The 23,813-nt window shown below is 38.6% G+C and overlaps 1 protein-coding gene across 2 annotated transcripts in view; it reads right to left on the bottom strand.

Moving 5' to 3' along the window:
- Positions 1-23,813, bottom strand: part of DPP10 (dipeptidyl peptidase like 10) — a 437,009-nt gene that overhangs the window by 62,444 nt on the left and 350,752 nt on the right. The window lies entirely within an intron of this gene.

Here is a 23,813-nt window from a genome sequence, read left to right as displayed (position 1 = left end):
TTTTCTGCCTCTATGTCTCGTATCATGAAAGTATTATAATTCCATAGTATTAGTTTTAATATGATTTGAAATTGCTTCATGGTCTTGGAATATGAAATATATTTGCCACTAATTATTACCGAACTAAGCAAAAATCTTTTTAATGGAAATTTCTGTCAGAAAAAAAATGTTAGATAACATCCTCTAGACCTACTGCAGCTTCATGTCTACAGTTACAGCATCTCTGCTTGGCATGTGGAGGATTTCTTTCTGGACAGGCTAATCCCATTTAGACGGGGAGAGCTACAGCTAAAGCCAAAATCGTGACATGGCTATGTGTGTTGGGAGCTCTTCAGGGAAAATTTTCTGCTCTGGGAACCTTTCACTGTCTCCTTCAAAGGGAACAGGCAAAGGGGGATCCTACATGGACAGAGCCACTGGAATTTGTCACTATGGCACACAAGAGGGTTTCAGAGGTTGTTATTTTCCCTGGAGGCCATTCAATAACAGAGCCATGTGAAACATCCTTCCACTGACTCCCTTCTCATTATTAGCTCCCTGCCAACACATGCTAAGAATTTAGCATGCCCCACATCTTTGCTGGCTGATACAGCAAGAATCCCACAAAGGTTTCTAAGATTAGTAACCCTACTTTGTGCAACAGCTGAATATCCCTTCTATAAAATTTCCCTTTGGGACAAAAATAATTTCCATTTTCCAAGTCTATTGTGTTTAACGTCAGAACTGTTGCTTCAGTAAGAATCATACATATATTAATAAGTATGCCCCAAACATTGTTATATTTTATATTACAGCTTAAGAGAAACTGTTTTGTCATGTAAGGTACCAGCCTCTTCTGTGAAGTAGAGACAAATGGTTAAATTATGGTGGTTTCTGCACAGGGTGTGCACTGCCAGAGATTATCCAGAGGGGCACTTGCCAGCAGCCAGTTACAAAGAAGAGAAATGGGTTTCTTGCCCTTGTGGGAAAAGGGAAAAATGTATCAAAGATAATGTGTGGAGGCTTGATAAATATTTTGAATAGGAATATTTTAAAAGTAAATTATCAGACAGAATATATTTCAACAAGAAATGCTAAACCAATAAGTCATTCTGGCAGCTTAAACAGAAAATATACTGTAACAAGAACAACACTTCATATATCATGTGGAAACTCTGCTCCTGCCTTGTGTAACATTTCTGTCTAAACATTTATGCAGAAACATTAATATCTGTTGAAAAAAAGTGGAAAGAGCTCCACTTCTAGTGGAGACCAACACTACAGTGAGGTCACTTTCAGACAGGATGCTGACACTTTTTCTAGATTTACTCATATTAGTGTTAGTTCTTAACAGGAACACCATGCATAAATTACAAGTACCAAGCTTCCTAACTCATCCTGCTTGCAAGAGCCACACACTGAAACACAATCACTGTCAACATGAAATCAACAAAAATGGATGTAGAAAATATTTCTTTTTCTAGTCTGGCTCTCATAGAAAGTGCTTAGGAAGCTCTAGTAGTTTGTACAAAGGCTCAACCTGCTTGGTTTCTTCTTGCACAAAGCTGGGACACAGCCCTTCCCCAACACCATCACACGTCTGGCGCCCCAGGGAGGAGTGGCAGCAACCCTCTCAATACCAGCATCAAACCTCCCACACAGCCACCAGCTGTGTCCTCTGTGGAAGAGCCTTGGGGAATTTGGGGAATTATGCCCTGCAACTTCTGAACTGTAGGATGTGCACTAAGCAGAAAAAAACACCAACCTGGTAATTTATTCCAATAACCAGACAGAAGCTCAGGCAGCACTGACCCCTCTCCCAGTGAATTTACAGTGAAGGCTGCCTACTGTGTGCAAGTCAAACCCAAAGTGCAACCATTCATATTCCAAAATGTTTTCAGACATTCCTTGTACTCCACACCTTCTAACTGAGGTCCTATCAAAAGACTGAATGAAGGCTGATATTTAAACATGGACATTGAATTGCTCCAACTGACCAAAATAAGAGATGTGAAACTGAGGAAAAGGGTTTGGTTGTAGTGAAAGTTACACATCCTCTACAGACAGAGTGAAACAGTTAATGACTATGGACACACAAAACATCTGTAAGAAAAAAAGCAATGTAGGAGAGAAAAGCCTTTTAAAATATTAAATTAATTACAGCAATTCCTCAGCAATTTCTATCATATCAGCTGAGGAAAACAAAAAAGAGGAAAATGGTCTGGGATAATTTATTAAAATAATCATAGATGTTAAGGTTGGGTACTGTAAGGAGCCTTAACTTCAGATGTGGCGTGTATGCTTGCTAGGGTTCAGGCCTTTCTGGCAAGTAAATAACTTGCCTGCTTCTATTATGATAAGCTGGAAAATATTCCCTGCAATGTTAAGAAATGTGAAAATGGCTTTATAGATCAGACAGACAGTATACCTCCCCCTCAGTACAATTTATTTAATTTTTCTTTTGCCACAGAATGCAGTCAGTAACAACCATTGCATATTAAATATTTCTTCTGAATTCATTCTTTTTAAGTGATGACAAGCTTTCATCTGGTGCTGCTCAACACTGAAAAAGTTAGATGCATTTGTGTATGAAAAAAATGAAATTACAGAACTCCATCACAAAGGACCTAAAAGAAAAAGGTGCCAAAAGTATTTCAAGACAAATTGCTCCAGTCAAAATGTATTGAAATAACAATCTATTACTCAGCTAACAGCCAACAATAAAAAACACACTTATCAATCATGATCTGAACTTTTAGATAACACATTTAGATGAAGGTGTGATTCTTTCAACAGTTTAGTTCTGGAGTTTCATGTGTCCTTTATTCTCTACCTTTCAAGGAATTATTTTTTCTTTCTGTGGTTCTAAAAGTGAAATAATTCCACGGAACTCAGTGCATAGCCCAACAAGATGCAAGAAAACTGCCTTACACACTCTGCCAAACACACTCCACTAATTCTGCAAAACGTCCAGAAAAGATCCAGTTCACTGTCCCTGGGTAATCTGGAAAACATTTCTCAGCGGAATAGTGGTTTTGCTAAAAAGCTGCCAAGAAAAGCTCAGTGGCAGTATTTTCATGGTGTGATGAGAGCTCTCAGCTCCAGGGAAATGGAAGAGAGCTGATGACATTAGAACCTCGCAATGCTATAATCCCAAAATGCCTGGGCATGCCAAACACCTTGATGCATCCTTTATCCATTTCCTGTATTATAAACCAATTACATTCTTTCATGTGTTATTTATTTAGAGCAGTAATGATGCCTTCTTGCTGGCACAGCTTTTTGCAGGGTAGTGGAGTGTCTGTCCTATATTTTTGTTTTCACCCAAACAGACACCTGCCATCTGAACTCCTCACTGCAGCTCTCAGTGCTGCTACACTCTGTAAATTCCCCTTTCAGGTTCCAATAAGGCATCTCACAGGGCATTGAAGCACTCAGTCTGTGCAAGAACTATAAAAGCTGAGAGGATATGAAATAAATTGAAAATTTCAGCACCTGCAGTAATACTTTCAGTTATTCCAAAGCTTAACAGCCAAATGGTGTCCACGTCTTGCACACAGCATGGATATCCATCTATTTGTATTGAACACACTATTTAAAAGCCATAGCCTTCCCATTAGTGGGAAAAAAAAAAAAAAGGCAGCAGAGACTCATTAAATAACTGAAATTGCAGTGTTTGCCATCATTCCCATCCCACTTATCTCCAAAGACATACCCTGATTTGAAAAGGAAGGCAGCTTTTCAGATAAGGTTCAAAACCATGCAAGTCTTTCTGATTCAAGAGTGAGATATCAGATCTTTTATGGGTTAATTTACACTTCTGACCCCATGAAAAATAAAATCTAGTATTTTATGAGACTACTAATGTGAATGAAAAATGACTATATTCTTGTTCTATGAGTTAAAGAATTTAATCAGTTTTGGACACAAAATAATCAACCTTACCTGGGTAAACTCTAAACTCCTGCAATATATGGATGCCTCTCAAACAGTATTACTCATAAAAAAAAAAAAAAAGATAAAAAACTGCTTTTATTGCTTCACAGGTACAAGTTAATTATTAGGAAGTTCAAAGCTATGAGAGAACCTGACCTGGAAAAGGTTTTCTTTGCCTGAAACCTTTTCTGTTTTTTCCAGCTACATCAGTTGGCCTAATAAAAGATATTACCTCTTCCCACAAATCTTGTCTCATTTATCCCTTCAGGCCATCACATCTGTAACAACAATGTTAGGGAGAAACAAATATTCCTAAGCTGAAAGAAAAGGACTATCTCAAACTAAAAGTGATCCTTCAAAATGAACAACCTGCATTACAGTGCATGTCACAAAATGTATATGAACCCAGAAATCGGGGGACAGGACACAGTGAAGCAGGGAGGTAAACAGGAATACAGCTTGCCAAGGACTCTCACTTCTCCATTCACCCGTGGCCCTTCTCACTTTTGAAGATCTTTCATAATCCATCAGTAAAATGGGCTGGCACATCTCCAAACTGCCCCAGTGGGTGCCAGCCCCAGGAGCTGCTGGCTGTCGTGCACAGTGTAAAAAACAGCACCACGACTGGGATTCTGCCTTTATCCTCTTTTCCACAGTTGAATTAAGCATTTGAAGAATTACTGAAAAATCTACTTATGCTGAAAAGTGAAGCAAAAAGCCTTTGCTGTGGTAAAGGGATTAGAAGGCCAAGCAAAAAGTAACTCATCATTCATCTGCCATTCATGCAATGAAGTACTCACACACAATGACAAACAGAATCTCATTCAAAACCCAAATCTCTAACAAACCTCCACTAAAGGCTCAGAACTGCAATTTAGAAGAAGAAATGTAAACATATATTGCTGCCTATTTTGCCTTTAGGTTACAAGTATCTTGAAAGAAAAACGGAATATCCAGAACATGCCACGAGTAGAAATACTGAGAAAGGACCAGATGCAGAGTGGAGAGAATATGAGGGGACACAATAAGCCACAGGATGGTTATGGAGAACTTTTGAAGGGATTACTGATATAAATACAGTGTGCTTGTGGCCAGAAAAAATAACTGTGTTATATATTTTCAGTAAGTTAACATATATTCAACTTCATCCACCATACAAAAACACAGCCTATATAAATTATACTAAATTATACCAATTCTATGTCTATTATTTATATAAATTATACAAAGTATTTATTTATTTTCAATAATTATTGAAATTATTTTTCCTGTAGTTACTGATACTTTACTATCAATTTTGCTCTGTGAACACTGGTGTAACTCAGATTTCCAGCAACGAAAATGAGAAAAGATTTTCAGCAGGTCTTCAATGTCATGTACAAGCTCCTTATTCTGGTACACATCTGGAGAACACAAGATTATTTGTGGCCAGACTTCCGCCATTGTGGAAAGAGTGGTGAAAGCAAATGAGTTACAGTGGAAACGGGCACTCTCTGCTTGATGCCATCAGGATTCCAAGCAGCAACTTCTTGCTCTCCAAAAAACCAGATTAACATTCACACAACCAGCTCCTATTCCTCATCTCCTTTTTATGAGCTTTTAGACACGTGACCTTGCTGGGATTGCAGTGCAAAGAGAATGGAATCAGTATCTAATGTGCTGATCACAAAACAATAAAGATATATTCCTTTTTATCTTTGTATTGCAAGATGTTCAGCACCCCATTAGTAAAACCTGTGAGGGAGTTAATAAGATTAAATCAGGAGCAGCATGACTACTGCCAAAGGCAAAGCACAGCTGCTGGATGAAACTTCCATCCATTTTGCAATTTATTTGCTAAATAAATTAATAATGGTATCAACAACATGATGATGAAATCCAAATTTCTCTAAAATTCTGTAATCATTCACTTCAAATGTTCCCCCTTTGCCTTTCCACTGTGACTCCATGAGTTCTCCAGCATAGAACTGCTGCTAAATGGGATTGATCATGGCACAGCTATGGTTGGGTTTCATGTGATTGGTTCCTTGGGTGTGTAAGAGGTGAGGAGAGAGCTCTGCAGCACTGAAGTCTGAGCCACAGAGGGACATGAAACCACTGGATAACACCTGTGCTATTAGTGAAGAGTTTGAAAAACCACACTCCATACCAACCAGTGATGGCCCCTGCATATTCATGAAAATATTGATTAAAGACTGGAATTCTGCTGATTTCATGCCATGGCAACAAACACAGTGAGAGCTCAGACTGTGCATTGACACCAAAGCTCAGCTCACTTTGGGACACACACCAGAAATGCTTCACACCATGCACCAGTGAAGTGGCACCTTTTGCTCTTGGAGCTCTAGTATTTAACTGATATTTTCCTGGCATTAGATTCAGTAAATTAAGCCACATGAGTTAATGACTGATTTCATATTGATTATATCTGGGATAGATAGAGCAATGGGGACTTCTCATTTTAAATAATCTGACACAACTTGTTCTTCAACTGGTTTCAGAGTAAAGTCTTGGCACGATCAACTGAGGAGTCTGCAATACTGAGATGATGAACTGCTATCCATATGCAAATCCTATTATTTCCACCCAATTCTGGAAGTAAAAATAAAATATAGGTAAATTTTGCCACTACTGATGTCCAAATCTTTATATAGTCTTGCACAATTTTGGCTCTTTTTGTGAAATATCTGGTTTCTGAAAACTCTGTATATAATTGCAGAGTTAATTTAAGATAGAACTTGATGCATTTGAGCACTGAAGTTATGTGACAAGGTTATAACTTTGAAAAGCATCATATTTATTTGCTTCAATCAGCATTGATTATTTCTGATGATTGATAAGAACCACTGCATATCATTGGTAGTAATTTATGGTTAACATTAATACTTTGGGGTATGAAATATTGCCAGCCATAACAACTATATGCTGCCAAACCAAAATAAATATAAAGGCAAGACATTCTGAGACACACAATTTATCTGTAAGAAAAAAGGCTGTCAAGGAAGCCTAAACAAAAATGCACCTCTAGAAAATCTGTTAGAGCCTCAACTGTTCACATAGAATTTTTCAGCAAGATTAATTATCTCAAGAAAAAGACATCCACTGCAGAATGTAAATTAAATCAGAATCAATTAAACTCAGTTCATATAACCAAGAGTAATGTGATACAAACCACAGTTCAGAATACATGCAGAAACTTCTTTTTCTTCTCCTACATTAACAGCTGATAGACCATCATTTGGATATGCAACTCAATCAGTTTTGAATATATAATAACTTCAGACAAGTGAATTATTCAAGAAAGAATGCTCTGCATTGCCACTTCTCAAAGCCTCACATATCACTGTCATCTGAAATTCTATTAGTTACACTACCACGTAAAATATGTTTCTTGAGTCTTGTATGAGATGACTTATGACAAAAATTTATATGGGTTTTTTTCTGGCTTATTCACCTGCAGCATTAAAAACCAGGAATGACTGCACTGAAATCATTGTTACATGACAGTGAAACTGGTAAATCTCAAGCCTCAAGCATATGTGTTTTTTTTTTTTTTTGTATTGATACACAGGTACGTGCACATCCTTTTCAAATTTATGCTCACACTCATATTCAGTGTGATCAAAATTTGGACTTTATAAGTATTTGGGGATTTATAGAATCTTCCCTTTTCCTGAACTGATTTGCTGGCAGCTTTAGAGTGTGCATGTGTATTTTGATCTGGACAAGTGCAAAGGGAAACAAAAGATATAAATTCTGACAGCACAACCAGAACTTAATCTCCATGGAAATATGAGACTGGTGAGGGTTCTTGCCTCTGGTCAATGCAGCTGAGAATCCAAACATGTCTTAGAAAAATATTCATTTAAGTGCTTTAATATGCCTGACACTTTAGACAGTCTGATCTCTTTACAAGGTCCTATGGATTACTTATATCTCACACAAAAGGCAACAGGGAATTTGGATTGAGTGTCTCCACACATATTGAAAATTGTTAACTGAAAAAAAATGTTTTAAAACACTGATTCTTAAAGGCAAAGCTTCATCAAGTGTTATCAGAGTGTTCTGAGATGGCTTAATTGCTCTTTGAGATACTGTGAAGAAAGAAACAAGTCAAGGCCTGCTTTTATTTTTAGTTTTTCCATGGTGAGTCAAAAATTGTATTTATTCAAACAGATTGCTAAAGAGAAAATTTCCAAATGCAGAAAAAAACACCACCTTGTTTTGAAGAGACACACTTCTACATGTTGTGATATTTACAAAAATATGCGTAAACTGATTCATGTGAAATATGACACAAAAACCAAAAAAGTTAAAAAAACATTGAGAAAATATTTTCTAAATTAACATTCCATATAAATGAAATGTCCAGGTTCTGAGCACACAGCTGAACAGAACTGAAATGATAAGGATACAAAAGGAAATCAAAGCATGTGATGAGTCAATTTTCAAGTAAAGTCTCAATATCTTTTTCTTCCCCAGACAATCTGAGTCACTCGGGCAGCACTTAGCGAGCAGATACCGGATGCTCATCTGCTGTTTGCTTACAAATTGCATGAGGAGATGAAAAGACCCTGTGGAGCTGGAGAAAAGAGAAGCAATGAGATAAATGGCCTGTGGGTCTGAAGAAATGGAAAGGGAAATGGAAAAAAAAACTGGGCTGAGGGAAGCAGATGGCTAAACCAGCAAGCATGCAAGATGAACGAAGGAAGACAAAAAGACAGGGCTAAAAATATCAGGATGGGAAAAAAGAGACATAATAAAAAGAAAGAACAAATCCAGAACAAAACAGAGCTGAGACCCTTAAAGGGCTGGAAATGAAGAGGCTCAGATGAAAGGAGAACAGGCAGCCAGGAGGGAAGGCAGCAAGCAGACCGGCAGTGTGTGGGCATGGTGGCTGCAACACAGGCTCAGGGAACTGAGGAATGCGTCCAGGCAGAACACACCGGCACCTAGGGCCTTTCTCTTCTGGAGGATCAGACATGAATGAAAAGCTGTTTTCTAAGCAATCTGACAGTTCAGTAATTGTACATGAACTATCTGCCTTTCACTGCCTTGATTACTATCAACAATAATTGCTTATGTGGATATGACACATGGAACAGCAGGAAGGCACTGGGTGTTTCTTGGGTTAAGTGATCCTCTCTCCTCATCTCCCACTATGACATCAAGACGCCTTTAATGGTAGCTCTGGGTGTTGGAGAGTCCAGGGAATCTTTTGTATACTACTAGAAATAAGTATCTTATTTAGCCTTTTATAGAGTTTCCATGATAAAATGACTGTTTGTTTCTCTTTGAGTATTTATCTGCCGGTTGGTTGAGCTATGAACAGCTTTCACAACTACTTTTGAAATCCATGTGTTTAAAGTGCTCTTGTACTGCAATCAAATTTTATGATTCCAGGCAATCATCATGGCCAGGTCTCCATACCTCCAAGACATTCTCTAGAAATCCTGCTTAAACTCTCCAAATAATCTGAACACTGCTACTTAGACTTCTCCCCTTCTTACATCAGTTCTGCACTGCAGTGCGAACTCCAGTATCTTCATGTTTTAAATAGAGCATGAAAAGAAAATCTTTTCTATAGGAGTAAGTTCACCAAGTATCACTACAGCTAAATTTGGTCTTTAAACTTCCTTTTCGGTCATGCCCTATTCATCTCCCACATCTCCATGATTTCTTTGGCGCTGCTGGCCCTGCTAGCAAGCTTACACTGTTCCCCTTCTGTTCCACTACCCTGTCACAAAACCGAGCAAAATATCACCTCCAGGTGCAGTTCCCAACAATGGAGCTCACAGCCAGTTATCTTCTCCAGCACTTCCCATTAGCAAGCCATGATGCTGCTTGCAGCCAACTAGGTCTATCTTCACTAATTTTCTCTTATTGTGCCACATTTCTGTACTGGTCTCTGTTGTGGCCATTTTATGATATTACAGTCCCTTTGATGGTGGTATCATGAAGTAGACTCCTGTAGCAAGTAAAAGACCTCTTCATGATGAAGTGATTAAAAGGTCATGATAAGAGAGCTATTCATTTAGTACAAGGGAGTACTTCGTGGTGATCTCAAAGAAGCTGTAACAAAGTGATGAATACCTCACACCAAACTCATCTCTCCAGGACACATCTAATCTGGTGCTATATTTGCAGATAATAAATAGAATTATAAAGGCTAAATTTGTGCAGGTGGTTGACTGCCTTCACTGGAACATTAATTTATTGCCTAAGACCCCACGCTAAATCTTTCATGCTCAAATACCCAAAAAGACTTGTCCTTACTTAAAAAGAGCACAAAAAATGGATAATAACGGGGCATATCTTAATATTTCTCTAAAAATTGGACTCAACCATTTGATCTGTTAGGTCTGTCACACTATCTCTGCTCCTCATAGCCTGAGATGGAAGCTTGGTTTAAAGAGTGATGTGCAACAAAGACAGCTTAAAACATTTCTCTGGGACAGTTACATAAAGGTCTAGTCTTTTCCACCTACTTCAAGGTATTTCAACTCTATGTCTGTATTTTAAAAGACCTTTCTTTCATTCTATCTGTACCAAAGTAACTGCTAACTCTCATTTACAGAAACCCACTTATCCACCACTCCTTTCAGCACTGTTGAGAAATGCCAACACCAGCAGATTTGTCTGATTTCCCAACTGTCCTGTTGGCCTAGTCAGAGGCAGTCACACAACTTTTTTTTGTGATCAAGGAGCCAGGAATGGGGCCAAAGTGAGAAAGATGGGATGGGTTCCTGGTGCATAATGCAGGTGGGAGAGACCCCTGTCATGCAGTGCATGAGGAAAGGACTGTGAGACAGGATGGTTAAAATATTTGAAAAACACACAGCCTGTTTTTATCTTTGGACATTTGCTCTGGAATAAAGTTTTCCACCACAGGATTAACGAATTATTTCTTAGGAGTCAAACAGAGCCAACCATCCCCATTGATATCCACTGGCGTGGTGGATTCAATTATGCTGTACAGAGGTGTTTCAAGTGAATGAAAACTCTGCCTTAGCATTTTTGAAGCAATGACCTGGGTCAGGCTGACCATTCCCCTTCAGGCTCAGTAATTTTATGTTAATAGAAAGGCACAGGGGCAGCCTGTGCAGGCACTTGTTTAATGAGAAGCAGCAATTCCAGATTCCAGTGATAAACGAGCTAGCTTGATACTTCGCTGCCTTATTTCTGTTTTGTAGGGGGAAGTGACTCAAAGTGGAGGTGGTTGGGGTGTGTTCTTTCCATTTAATTTCTTTTAGAATCTGTGTTCATCCTTCTAATTTGTAGAATGCTCTTACAAAACATTTGTTCTATTTTAAAAATAATTAACTTTTGTTCTTGACATTGAATATTTCCCAGAGAACTATTTTGTGCTCTGATTGTACATAATAGCTTGTCATAGAACATATCAACCACTTGTTGAATTGCATCAGATAATATTTCTTATTTAAGAATGGCAAACCCATTCCAGCTTCACTCTATCAAGTTAAGGACTCGGCTGGATTTGCTCTTTTTACACCACTGTGTGGGCTACAAGCCAATTTTAAAAACTTCCTGACAGAACACTTGCACATTTTCTCAGCTTCTATAGTGATCAAAAAAAAAAAAAAAAAAAAAAATCTGTGTGAAAGCTAGTGATTTCACAGAAATAAAAAAAAAAAAAAAAAAACAATTGTAAGATAAACAAACCAGATCTTTCTATGATTTATTACACAGATCATTCACTTTGCAATGTTTTTTTCTGGTCAGCAGGTTTAATTTCCAATAGATTTATAATTGTACCTACTAAGCTGAACATGACAGTGATGGGATCTTCAGAGGGATGATTTTATTTTGATAAAGTTTGCTCCAGTGAACAAAACTAATTTTTTTTTTTTTAAAAAGCTCTGCCTATGAATTTTGTGCAAGGAAAATACTCTTGACAGAAGGAATCATCTATTAGGAAAATCTAGGTATTGATAAAAACAGATTACTGCCTAATCATATTGACCACTCCTACCTTTGATATGGATGTATCTAAAAAGAGGTTGCTAGAAAAATACACCTATGATGAAAATCTTTTTATTGATCGCTGTAAAGTTTGTTTAGTTCATTAATGAGTGATTTTTATCCAGGAACAACTTAGTAGTCACATTAAATATGCACTGCTATTAATTTGACATATATGCTCAAAATGTGCCATATATACATATATTCACACACACATATACATATAAATAAGCAAAAATCAAAATGCAGACTTTGAGTTCTTTGCACTATGAAACCCTACAGAGTTCTTTGTTCATGGAGATGAGTCAAGCAGTGACCAGCCCATGAGTGTAGGCTATAAACTCAGCAGATTATTCTAGGCTGTAGCTTTCTTGCAGGAACAACAATAACACCAAGGTTGTCTTGTGGTCATACTTGACATAATTTTAGTGCTTTCTCTGCAAAAAAATATGTGGGGAATAGAATCCTAAGCTTTCTAAGGATGGATGCATTTAGATGTCAGATGAAGTCAATGAGATACTGAAAAGTCAATGAGATGCACACCTCCAGCATGATTCTAAAAAAACATCTCCGGTGCTGCATCTTTAGGCACTCAAATACCTCCATAAATGTGACACATAAAACCACAGAAATTGTTACCACTCCCCTTTCCATGTGCTCTAAAGCCATTCTAATCAAAACAATGCAATTCAAGAGATTTTATATGAAATACCTGATATAAAGTGCTTATATTCTTCTCACATACTCAAGTGGAACAAATTCCATAATATAACACTTATTTGATATTTAATTCATCTTCTTTGTAATTCAGTGTTCAGAATAAAATGATTAAACCTAAAATGATTATGTACATAATGAGTAAAAACAGAACAATTATTTTTTAATTTAAGCAAGTGGGAGTTATAAAATTGTTTAAGCTCCTTTAATATGAGGAACTACCTAGTCAAATTCACATTTGTGTTCTTTTAAAAATAATATTGACTTGAATCAAATTGAGTTGCGTAGATTTTTAACTAAGCAGTGTCTATTTGATTATAATCCACTGGCCAGATTCTCAGTTGCTGTAATGATTTCTCATCTCTGTTCACTACTGCACTATGTCCATTTTGAGCATCTAAATCCCGTTTTAAAATATTTTTGTCTTTTGGTTTTTTGTTGTTGTTTTTTTTTTTTTTTAATATGGTTTATTTGTCATAAGAGGTGCACAATAGGCCACATTTTCAAGAGGGAGAACAGCCCTTTGATCTTTATACTGACATCAAGTTCCCTGAAAGCTCCTCTTCCCTCACAGAAAATTATCACCAATTTAGCAGATTCATTACAGCATTTCCTTTACCAATAATGGTGCTGTAGTTTGAATGACTCCTACTCAACACCCTTTAATTAAATTGTACTTGTAAGAACTATAAATTCAATAAGGAAGATGAGATTAAAAAAAATACAGAATCTTGTATTGATCCAGGATTCTTTCAAGGATACGAACCTTGTCTTAGATTATGAAAGCAGCAAAGCTGTTTAGATGTTGAGGAGGGACAGGATTCACAGCACATCCACCCTCTCAGAGGATGTAAGTGCTGTCCACACTGGGTTATGTGCCCAAGACTGAGTGGTGTAACTGGTTCAACACTTCCTCAAGATCTGGATCTTCCCTGATTCAATTCAGAAACAAAAAATTTCATGGTGCTCAGTGGTACAGAGCACAGATATCCTAACAAAGAGCCATTTCAGGCATCTATTTCACATATATAGACTGCAGGTTTCCATTAAACAAACAAATGTTTGATAAGGGTTTGTGGAGTGACCTTGACTATGCACCACTCCCATTCCAGCTAATATTAAATGAACACAGACATGTATGGATTACTGGCAAATGCTTTGGGAATGACACTAAATGTGACCCTATAGTCAGTACTTGTTAAAAAGCTGATCATTCTTTTCTCTTTTTCAGTATTAAGAATGATCATCAGTAAGAGCAAGGCACCCCACAAGCACAGCACTACCAAGGTAATACAGGACACATCCAGACGTCTGTAGCCAGCAACTGGTTTATAGGTGGGTGCAAGTTATATGATTAATTGCATATTCATTTAGTGGGCTAGGAATTTATAAGGGTCTATTAAGAACTTATTAGATATCACTTCTTTTTTCTCATACTTTTTTCTTCCTTTTTTTTGTCCCAATTAGGTCAGTGGTACCAGACATCTAAGGCACATGTAACTACCTGCACCTGAGCTCTTTCTCTTAGCAGACACTTCTCTATCAGTACTTCAGAAGCAAAGTTAATCAGGCAGCTAATGATCTGCCTCACTCGAAGAAATTTTAACTTCCTCATCATCCATTCCCATTATTAACTGATGGAGCTTCCCACACAAGACTGCTCCCTATACATCAGCTCTGGTGGAGCTGATCCAACTGGACTCAAACCTGGGATCTTACCACTACTTCTATCCAAGAGAACTTGCATTTTCCATTATTCCCAAGCAAGCCCTTTTAATGGTCCACTTGCATTTCTGGCACAGCTCCTGGCCGAATGAATCTCCACTAGTCCATCATGTAACACTGACATTCCCTGGCCTTCCTCTGCAGCTGATCTTGATGCTTCAGGCTTTAGCTTTTTATTTTCTTCAGATTCTGTGCTGCTTTGGTGCGTGGGTCTGGGTTTCATATAAGAGGATAGTGAGCTCTCTTCACAGAGTAGGTAGACACAACAATTCCTTCTCTAGCCAGGGACCCAAGGACAAATGATCTGCATCTCAGGCCCAAGAACATAAACAACACGGACTGAAGAGAGAAAAACAAGAAGGATGGGACTTCATGGGCTGGAGCTGTGGTTGGACAATTAGCTCTAATCTGCTAATGGACCAGAACTTATAAAAATGTCAGATCTTGTGACCAAGCCTTCTTTTGCTCCCATCTTGGAGCCATCCAGCAGAGCCACAACTGAGGCTCCAGTACTGCCAGGGTGCAGCCTTGGAAGGCCCTTCAATAAATATCCTCTTTATTCCCCTTAAATCCATCTAGCCCCTGTTCCAGGTGCTTAAGGCTCCTGGCTGAATGGATCTCCCCTATCCCATCATTAGCTGCAGCATGAAACACTGAAATTCCCTGGCCTTCCCTGCAGCTGATGTGAGCACAGAACTCCTGGAGCAATCCTGGGCTGGTGACTGCAGCTCTGCAGCACAGAGATGAGATAAAGACACTGCAATGCTTTGTACAGCAAGGTTATCTGCTCTGTTCCAGGCTGATAATAGCACATTTAATTCTCTAACAACCTTCTCCAGGGTATTTATCACACAGCAAAGAGGTGCATTATATTCCATAAACACGCTGTAGGAAATGAAGTGGTTTGGGAGTAGACTGCTCTGTGCACAATGTCTTAGCAGCAAGTTACAAGTTAACTTGAACTTTCTAACACAGATAAATTATTCCATTCCTAATTAAATGAGCATGCAATTGAGTATTAAACTGCTGTATGCAAGCTGTAAAAACACCCTTTTTTGAAAAAAAGTGTCCCAAAATTTGGAACTTTACATTCTTGAGTGGACTTCTCATGTGCAACTTTATTTTAAAAATTTTCACATTCTAAAAAATTACAGCCAGCTAGAACCAAGTTATAACACTATATTATATCATTATAACTCTATATTATATCAATATAGCAAATTATGTATGTTATTTTTCATTAGGAAGAACACCAAAAATTAATAATTTCCATTACAGAATACTAGCTTTAAATTAAGTTTTCCATTTAGGTCTGAAGGCAAACAGTGCCTACTTCATGATCTTCTAAATTACTTTGGGCAATATTTTTACTCCTCTACTCACCTGATTTTACCAATCACGTGGTTTTCCTCCACAGTATCAGATTTGGCTTAATTTGTAAGTCTTTAACATGCTAATGCAAAAGAGCTCAGGGTAATATAAAAAGAAGAATTTTTCCACCTTGCCTGATAATGCAGAAGAGCTTATCAACATTCTGGTCATACTTAATGCAACCTAAACAGGTTTTGCAATCAATAGGAAAAGGGAATTTGTTAAGCCTCAAAGATGTGCATAAATAGACTTTCTCTGTTATTGGATTTTATCCCCTGCACTGAAACAGACTGAGCAGGGGACTGCCATGCTAAGCAGTGTGGGATTTAGTACCCAAAACATCAATGCCTGATGGAAAAATGGGAAAAAAATCTGACTGAGAACCAGCCTCACCTCAGGACAGAATGAGCTGCCACTAAAGCACAGAGAAGAAATGGGTTTAATCAGGTTACAAAAACATCCAAATATGGAAATTCTACAACTTTCTAAAAAAATTATTTTGGCTTTCTATTCTAAACTATTTTATGGTTTACAAATGTTTGTCTTCATTCCAACCAAAATCTCCCTGGCTAAAAATTAATCAAACTAATCCTAATGTCCTATGATAAAATCATATTAAAAAATCATCTCACTTTACACAGGAATCTGCTACATATTTGAAGACTTGTATTCCCAGCCTCCCCATGCTGATGCTAAGGAAACTCAGTTCTTTCTTGACCTAAATATTCTTTTTAAGGCTTCACTATGTCCTACAAAAAACAAATGATTAAACACTGAAGTATGAGACTTTTTTTTTTTTCCACAGCATATGACTTTACTTTGGTGTTTAGTTTGTTCCCTGACCCATATCCCCATATATTTTTATACAATACTACTGACTAAAATACACTGCCTCTTACATATCTGTTTACTAGATTTATTCCCTAGGAAGTGTAAGATCTTGCAGTTGTAACCATTGAATTCAAACCTCCATATACAAATCACTTCTCCCAATATTTTTTCATATATCTTTCAATACTAATTTTGTTCCTGAGGCTGCTGGTAACCCACTTTGATACCATCTGGTAATTTAAATAGATGTATTCCCTTTTCTGTTATCTGAACTATCAAAATGCTGAATATTACTGGTCTCTGGCCAGAGCCCTATGAGATATAAATCCATCTTTTTTGACAGTGAACCATTTGTTTGCCGGCATTCACTCCAAGCATAGAAGTGCAATCTGCTTTAATTATGATAGCCCCATTCAGACCACATTTCCTCATCTCCCCCTGGTGACACCACCATGGCCACTCACTCCTTATCTACTCACCAGGTTTTCTGTACAATTGCAGAGAAATTAAACTGATTTGTTATGATTTGAACTTTACAGATGGATCTTGGCAGTTACCTACTCTTTGTTAAATTCTAGGTATTTTCAAGCAGTTTAACTCCTCTCAAAAAAAATCAATCTTACTCCATTTCTCCACCAAAATTCCCAATAAAAATAGGAAATCCTATTTTCATTCTTTTGGGGGAAAACCACTCTGTCCTTTCCAGTTTTATGGATCATGTCAATCTTCCATATGTCTTCAGAGATTAAAAATCGTGACAATTACTTTACCTCAGCCACTTCCCTGCAGCAATTTTTATCAGGGCCAGGAGGGCAATTCTAATATTTTCTTTAACTCTCATAAACTGAGCATTTGTCAGGTCAACCAGGTCACAGCTAACCTTGCTTTTGAATGCTGGGCCAGAAGAGACAACATTTTAACCTTCACTGCTCTAAGTGATTCCTGCTCTCACCCAGAGACAGATTGATTTTTCCCTTGTTTTTCCTTTCCTTTTTGTTGAAGCACTTTCTAAGGACTCTTTACCTTCACTCAGTCACCCCAGGGGGACAACCCAAGTGCCTGGTCCTGCATCCCATATGGCCATGCCCTAACTACTGACAGAAAACACAAATCAACAGCACCTCCCTTGCTGTTTTTCTTTTCTCATGCTTTCAGTAAGTCCTGTGGGAGGGATGGCCACAGTGCCAGCAGGGGAAGGGAGGTGCTCTCCTGATCCCCCAGCCCATCTGCAGTGCAACTGCTGCTCACACCTCTGCCTATGGTGTTTGATTTTCTCTACTTGCTCTCATTATTCTCTTCCTGTACAAAGTTCAGCATAAGGCATCTGTTTCTGGTTTGTTTTTTTTTTTTTTTTTTGATTCATACATTTTCTCCAGACTTTCAGGCAGGCCCAGGCAAGAACAAACAAAGGAGATGATGAATGAAAACAGGCAGAATTCTGATTTCTAGCTACTGCTTAGGAAAAAAAAAATTAAAAATATTCATACTGAAAAAAATAACAAGGAGGAATAAGAATCGGCTATTGCTCTGCAGCTACAAATGCCTTATGCAGGTTAAAGCAACTGTGCTCCCTGTCCTGTGGCTCAGCTAAGCACCTGTGCATCAAGATTCGCATGGACATTACTGAAGTTAACTGCACCATGAGGTCATTTTTTATTAATTTAAACTGAAATCCTGTGTGAAAGCAGCATGCCTTTCTCAGACTAATTTTAAGAGCCAGATGTAAACAGGACCTGGGTTTGTGAAGTGGATCATAGGCAGTGCAACCCAATACTGCAGCCCTAAAGGAAAAACAATCACTGGTAGCGACTCAATTATTGACTCCTAGAGGTGTCCTTTTAGCATTAAAATTCCTCACACACCAAAAAGTAAAAAAATTAGTTTTGAAACAGGTGCTAAATTGCTCTGCTTTCACACATAAAATATATCTGATTCCCCAGGAGCTGAACCCTTGGCTCTGCTGGGCATCCTCAGACCACCCCTCATTGCCCCTGCCATGCCCCAGCAGCCACAGCTGCTCCAGGGCCAAGGGGACCTCTCTCGACCTCTCTCCTCAACCCGGTGGCTAAAGGAGGGTCTCTCCCCAACCTTGAGGCCAAGGGGGGCTCTCTCCTCAACCTTGAGGCCAAGGGGGGCTCTCTCCCCAACCCTGTGGCTAAAGGAGGGTCTCTCCCCAACCCTGGCGCCAAGGGGGCTTCTCTCCCCAACCCTGTGGCTAAAGGAGGGTCTCTCCTCAACCCTGTGGCTAAAGGAGGGTCTCTCCCCAACCCTGTGGCTAAAGGAGGGTCTCTCCCCAACCCTGGCGCCAAGGGGGCTTCTCTCCCCAACCCTGTGGCTAAAGGAGGGTCTCTCCTCAACCCTGTGGCTAAAGGAGGTTCTCTCCCCAACCCTGTGGCTAAAGGAGGGTCTCTCCCCAACCTTGAGGCCAAGGGGGGCTCTTTCCCCAACATTGAGGCCAAGGGGAGCTCTCTCCCCAACCCTGTGGGCTAAAGGAGGTTCTCTCCCCCACCCTGGGGTCAAGAGAGGTTCTCTCCCCAACCCTGGGCCAAGGGAGGCTTTTCCCCCAACTCTGGGCCAAGGGAGGTTTTTTCCCCAACCCTGTGGCTAAAGGAGGGTCTCTCCCCATCCCTGGGGCCAAGGGAGGTTTTTTCCCCAACCCTGTGGCTAAAGGAGGGTCTCTCCCCAACCCTGGGGCCAAGGGAGGTTCTCTCCTCCCCTCCTCCAGCCAACACCCTCTCCCAGCCTACTGAGATTTACCAAATCCTTTGCCAGCCCTCAGCAGAGAAGAAATCAAGTTTGTTCTTGAAGAGGTGTTTTTTGGCATGGTGAATAACACAGTGTTGTATCTCACTGTTAATCAAACATGCAGCGTCAATATGTCAGTGCTTTGTGCAGCTCTGACCCTCACAGCTCTGCTTTTGAAGGTTTTTTCCAAGTGTGGCAAGTAAAGGGAGGGAAAAAAACTCACAGACCTTTTTGGATAGAGATGTTCTGTCTTGTATAAAATGTAATGAAGTCAAATTTAAATACATCTAACCTTGGGGTTATACAGTCTGAGTTCTTCTAAATGTGCTGTGCTCTGATAATACCTGACATTTAGAGAAGCATATCCCACAGTTATGCAATAAAGCTGGTAACTTTCCAGAATTAAATCCACTCCTAGTGTGAATTCTGTAGAAAGAGCTGAAAAGAAAGTCTAAAAGATAATCTAATAGCAGAATAAAGTGTATGAATTTGTCCATATTTATTTTTTTTTTAAATTTACACTGAGACAAGAAAAAATCTACATCTGATTTGAAATTTAAAAAGCCTTCAAACTTCAAATGCAAAGTAGAGCCAAGCAAGTACATTGGCTACTTATTCTTCATTATGAGGGACGACCTCATTTCAAACACATGTAAATATCTTACAGAGGTGTAGAAGTTGCTTTATAGAATATTTGCCTGCAGCTACAGTTTGCTGTAACTTTTGAAACACTGCTTTACATGCTTAGGAGTGGCAGCCCTTGAACCATTGGTATTTTCATTGACCTTTTTTTCTGTACAGGGGCCTTCTAGCAAAAGACATGGAATTTGCTTTCCTGATTATTGAGGAAAAGCAGTTCAGCCAATTCTGAGAACAAACCTGGGAAACTTTGCAGCAGCAAGAGACTCCTCAAAGCACCAGCAGCAGCTCTGGCTCCTTGGGTTACCTCAATCCCTGCTAAACGTCTGTCAGCCCATGGCCCTGAGCCTCACAAAATGAGATTCCAAATTTGCCTGGCTGGAGTGAGAAATTCATCCATTCTTTTTCCACACAGGAGAAAAGGAGCTGTGTTTATCAACCTCTTCTCAAGGAAAGGACAATGTGGAGAGAGGAGAGCTCCCTACATACGTGTGAGCATTCACTCATCACACGTCCTGCAGTCCCTCACTGGCTGCAATCTGCTACAGTCTGGGGAGACTGATTTTACTGCAGTGATTTGATTTCTTTTTATAAACTTCCATTGTATTTTGGGAACAAAATTATCTAGCAATAATGATATAAAAAAAGTTATAAAAGAGAAAAAAAAGTAGGAAAACTGAACATGTCTATTTAGTGTTCCATCTTCTAAAAGTGATTAGCAAATACAGAGAAATTGGAATTGAAGCTTTATCTCTGATGACACCACACTCACTAAACCAGCCATTGTATCAGTCTCTGCAAATTCCTACTAGGAATTTTCTATTCCTACTGCCCTAGGAAATCAAAGAGGAAGATGTGGAATTGCCATAGGTACTCACAGTCACACAGGATGTACCCCATTCTGCAGAAGATGAAAGGAACTTGCAAAAAAGACAAATGTCATTCTATGTTTTAAAGCATTACCATGATAAAAGTGCCTAAGATGATTCTTTGCCTTTGTTATGAAATGAAATATCTCTAATGTAATAATGCCTGTAAGAAGGGAATTACACACTTTTACTACAAATCTATTGTCAGGCATGGCCTGACTCTTCCCTGAAGGAATGGGGAAAAGCAGCAGCACATGTTAAATAAAAATATTTTAATTTTTCTCTTTTTACTATTACTACAAAATTAATGTGCTTTCATACATTCACTTTTACTCTTAAAATTTCCCAGAATGTATAAAGAAAACAAAAATTTTAAAATCACTCATTTTGTATTTAAAAATTATTTGCCTATATGGAGAAGGTTTTTAAAAAGCATTGCTATGCTTTTGTAATTTTGTCTTTCCCTTTTCAAATGCTTATTTAATATACCTCTTGCACTGGTTTGTGGTTACTATGACACACAGTGTGGGATTGTGGCACTGCTTCATTATGTTAAATAAATCTGAAGATGACTGAAGCACGTAGAAATTAAGCTATATTCATAATATATTCTCATCCCATTGTAAATAAGGGCTGAGTTACTAAAACCACTCACTCCTAAAAAATGAGTATAAAATGCCACTATTCATATGTGCTACCAGTCTTTATTTACTCAATGACAAAAGACAATGCAAACTATTAAACTCTGAAGGATTAGCACTAGAAATTTTCATGTTACATTTTCAACCAACATTTTCTGTATTCCATTTACCCTCTTACAAGTGCAGGTTGTGGCAGCCTTGTTCATATTTAATAGTCTCTTAATTATCCACTAATGCTGCTTATTTAGCTGGCATTACCACAGAATAAACACACTCCTCAGCATATACAGAATGGGGAAGAAGCCCTGGCCATTTCCAGGACATATTTTCCCTCCCAAGTGCTTCCTTCTTGAGTTGCAATGTTGTTTTTTTTTTCACAGAGCTTTGCCTTACTGAATTCACGAAAGCCACTTGCAATGATTTTAGTTAGAGTGTCAGTGCAATCTAAGGATTAGAGGTAATGATAAGCTGTACAAACTGATTATTTGTGATCTCAAGACATACTGCTACAGGGATAGAAAACACAGTTCTTCACAGGCAATGAATAGAACTTGTCCAATAAATTGTCAAATGAATAGAACTTGGCAATGGAAGAAATTGTTCACTTTCTGGTATTTTTGAAGATTAAGTAGAGCTTGTAAATCAGACTTTCTGTACCAGTTGTGAATACAGAGAACAGAATCACATTTTTCTATTTTGAAGGCCAAAAGTGACCAATTTTAATCTCTATTCTGAGCTTTTGCCAACCTCATGCTAATAACAGATATTATTCCATGACTGACACATCATGCCCATAATTTCTGTATGATTTTGAACAACCCTTCAGGAAAAGCATCAAGTCCCAGACAGAATCTAGAACCTGCCCATCTTCATTCCATAGCCAGGGTTAGAGCATCAGTGAATCCTGTCCTGTGTAGCAATCCTTAAATGAGGATATATGTTCATATCTGTTTTGAAAAATCAGCCCTGGGATTTCCTTTCCTGAGTTAAAACCCTTTCCTCCTGATCTAATTAAGCTCCACTAATATATAAACACACTGTGCTAATTGTGAGAGACTGAGCAGGACTTAAAAAAACTGAACTATGCCCATTTTTAATCACTCATTAACACCCTTTTTGGCAACAATATGATGGTAATATCAAATGATATTACCAGCTGAGGAGAAAAATTGTACTTGTGAATGTCTTCATGATTTTACATTTCTGGAATGAAAGAATTTCTTCATTGGGTTATCTGACACATAATGATCTCTGTTGGAGGGGTGCAAGAATTTTAATTCTTCTTTCTTTGCCCCTTGAAACAAACCCAAAAAAGTGGGATAAGAGGCACTTGCTCCCTGCCCAAAACCCCTAACCCCAGCATTTGTACCTATATTATTCTGGAAAACACTCTTGGCTCTCTAAAATTTGCTTGTTGGATTTCAGATTAAACAACTGAGGATTACTGTTTTTTCTTACATTCTAATTATTCTTTTCCCTGTTTCTCATTTAATTCACATTACAAGAATGTTGTGAGACACCTCACTAACTATGGGTTGGTTAACATTTCCAGTATTTTTGAGTAGGTCTGGCTTTCCATCTCATTTATTTAACCTCATTTTTACTCTGATTCTCATTCTATTAGTTTCAGAACTTCTTCAGAACCACAAGGTTGTTTCAGAAAACAGAGTCAAGATTGCCAGCTAAGGAAGAGATAAAAATTAAAGTCACCATTTTGAAGCAGAAAGTCAGTGTGGTAAAATAGCATCCTCCTAATATATTAAAATATCCTGTCAAACTTACATAGGTCTCTCCTGGGCTAATAACTAACTTTGAAATATGAATTAAATTTATTTGTGTAATTTAGAGCATCAAGTACTACCCTTTTAATCTATATGCACCAGTGTTGAGGAAAATACTGAAACTGAATTACAAACCTTTGCTGCGCCAGGGGATACAGCAACAGTTTGCTAATTGCAAATTTGCCATCTTTTATTGTAAGGAAAGCAAAGAAATTACATCAAATCACCAAATTACTGAGGCTGAAAAAGACCTGCAGGGTTACCAAGTCCAAGAATTGACCCAGGAGTGCCATGCCCATGAGGAGAGGCCAATTCCCCCCTGCCCTGGCACTGCCAGCCCTGCAGGAAGGGCCGTGACCCACCTGCCACGGACTGATGCTGTCAGCAAGAACAGACCTCTGCCACAGGCATCCCAAGCAGGACGATTCCCTGCTTAAGATATTAAAAAGGCTATTTAAAGAGAAAAGTCAGCTTCTCTGGGAGTCTCCCAACAACTTGTGCGTGACCTTTTGCAGGAGAAAAGTCAAATTTTCCTGTTCAGAGCACCAAGTGCAGGACACGGCTCAGGCACTGCCTGCTGAGCTGCACACTCCATT

The sequence above is a fragment of the Melospiza melodia genome, chromosome 8 (assembly GCF_035770615.1).
Source record: "Melospiza melodia melodia isolate bMelMel2 chromosome 8, bMelMel2.pri, whole genome shotgun sequence".
NCBI lineage: Eukaryota > Metazoa > Chordata > Aves > Passeriformes > Passerellidae > Melospiza > Melospiza melodia.
This window is presented reverse-complemented; position numbering and strand designations above follow the sequence as displayed.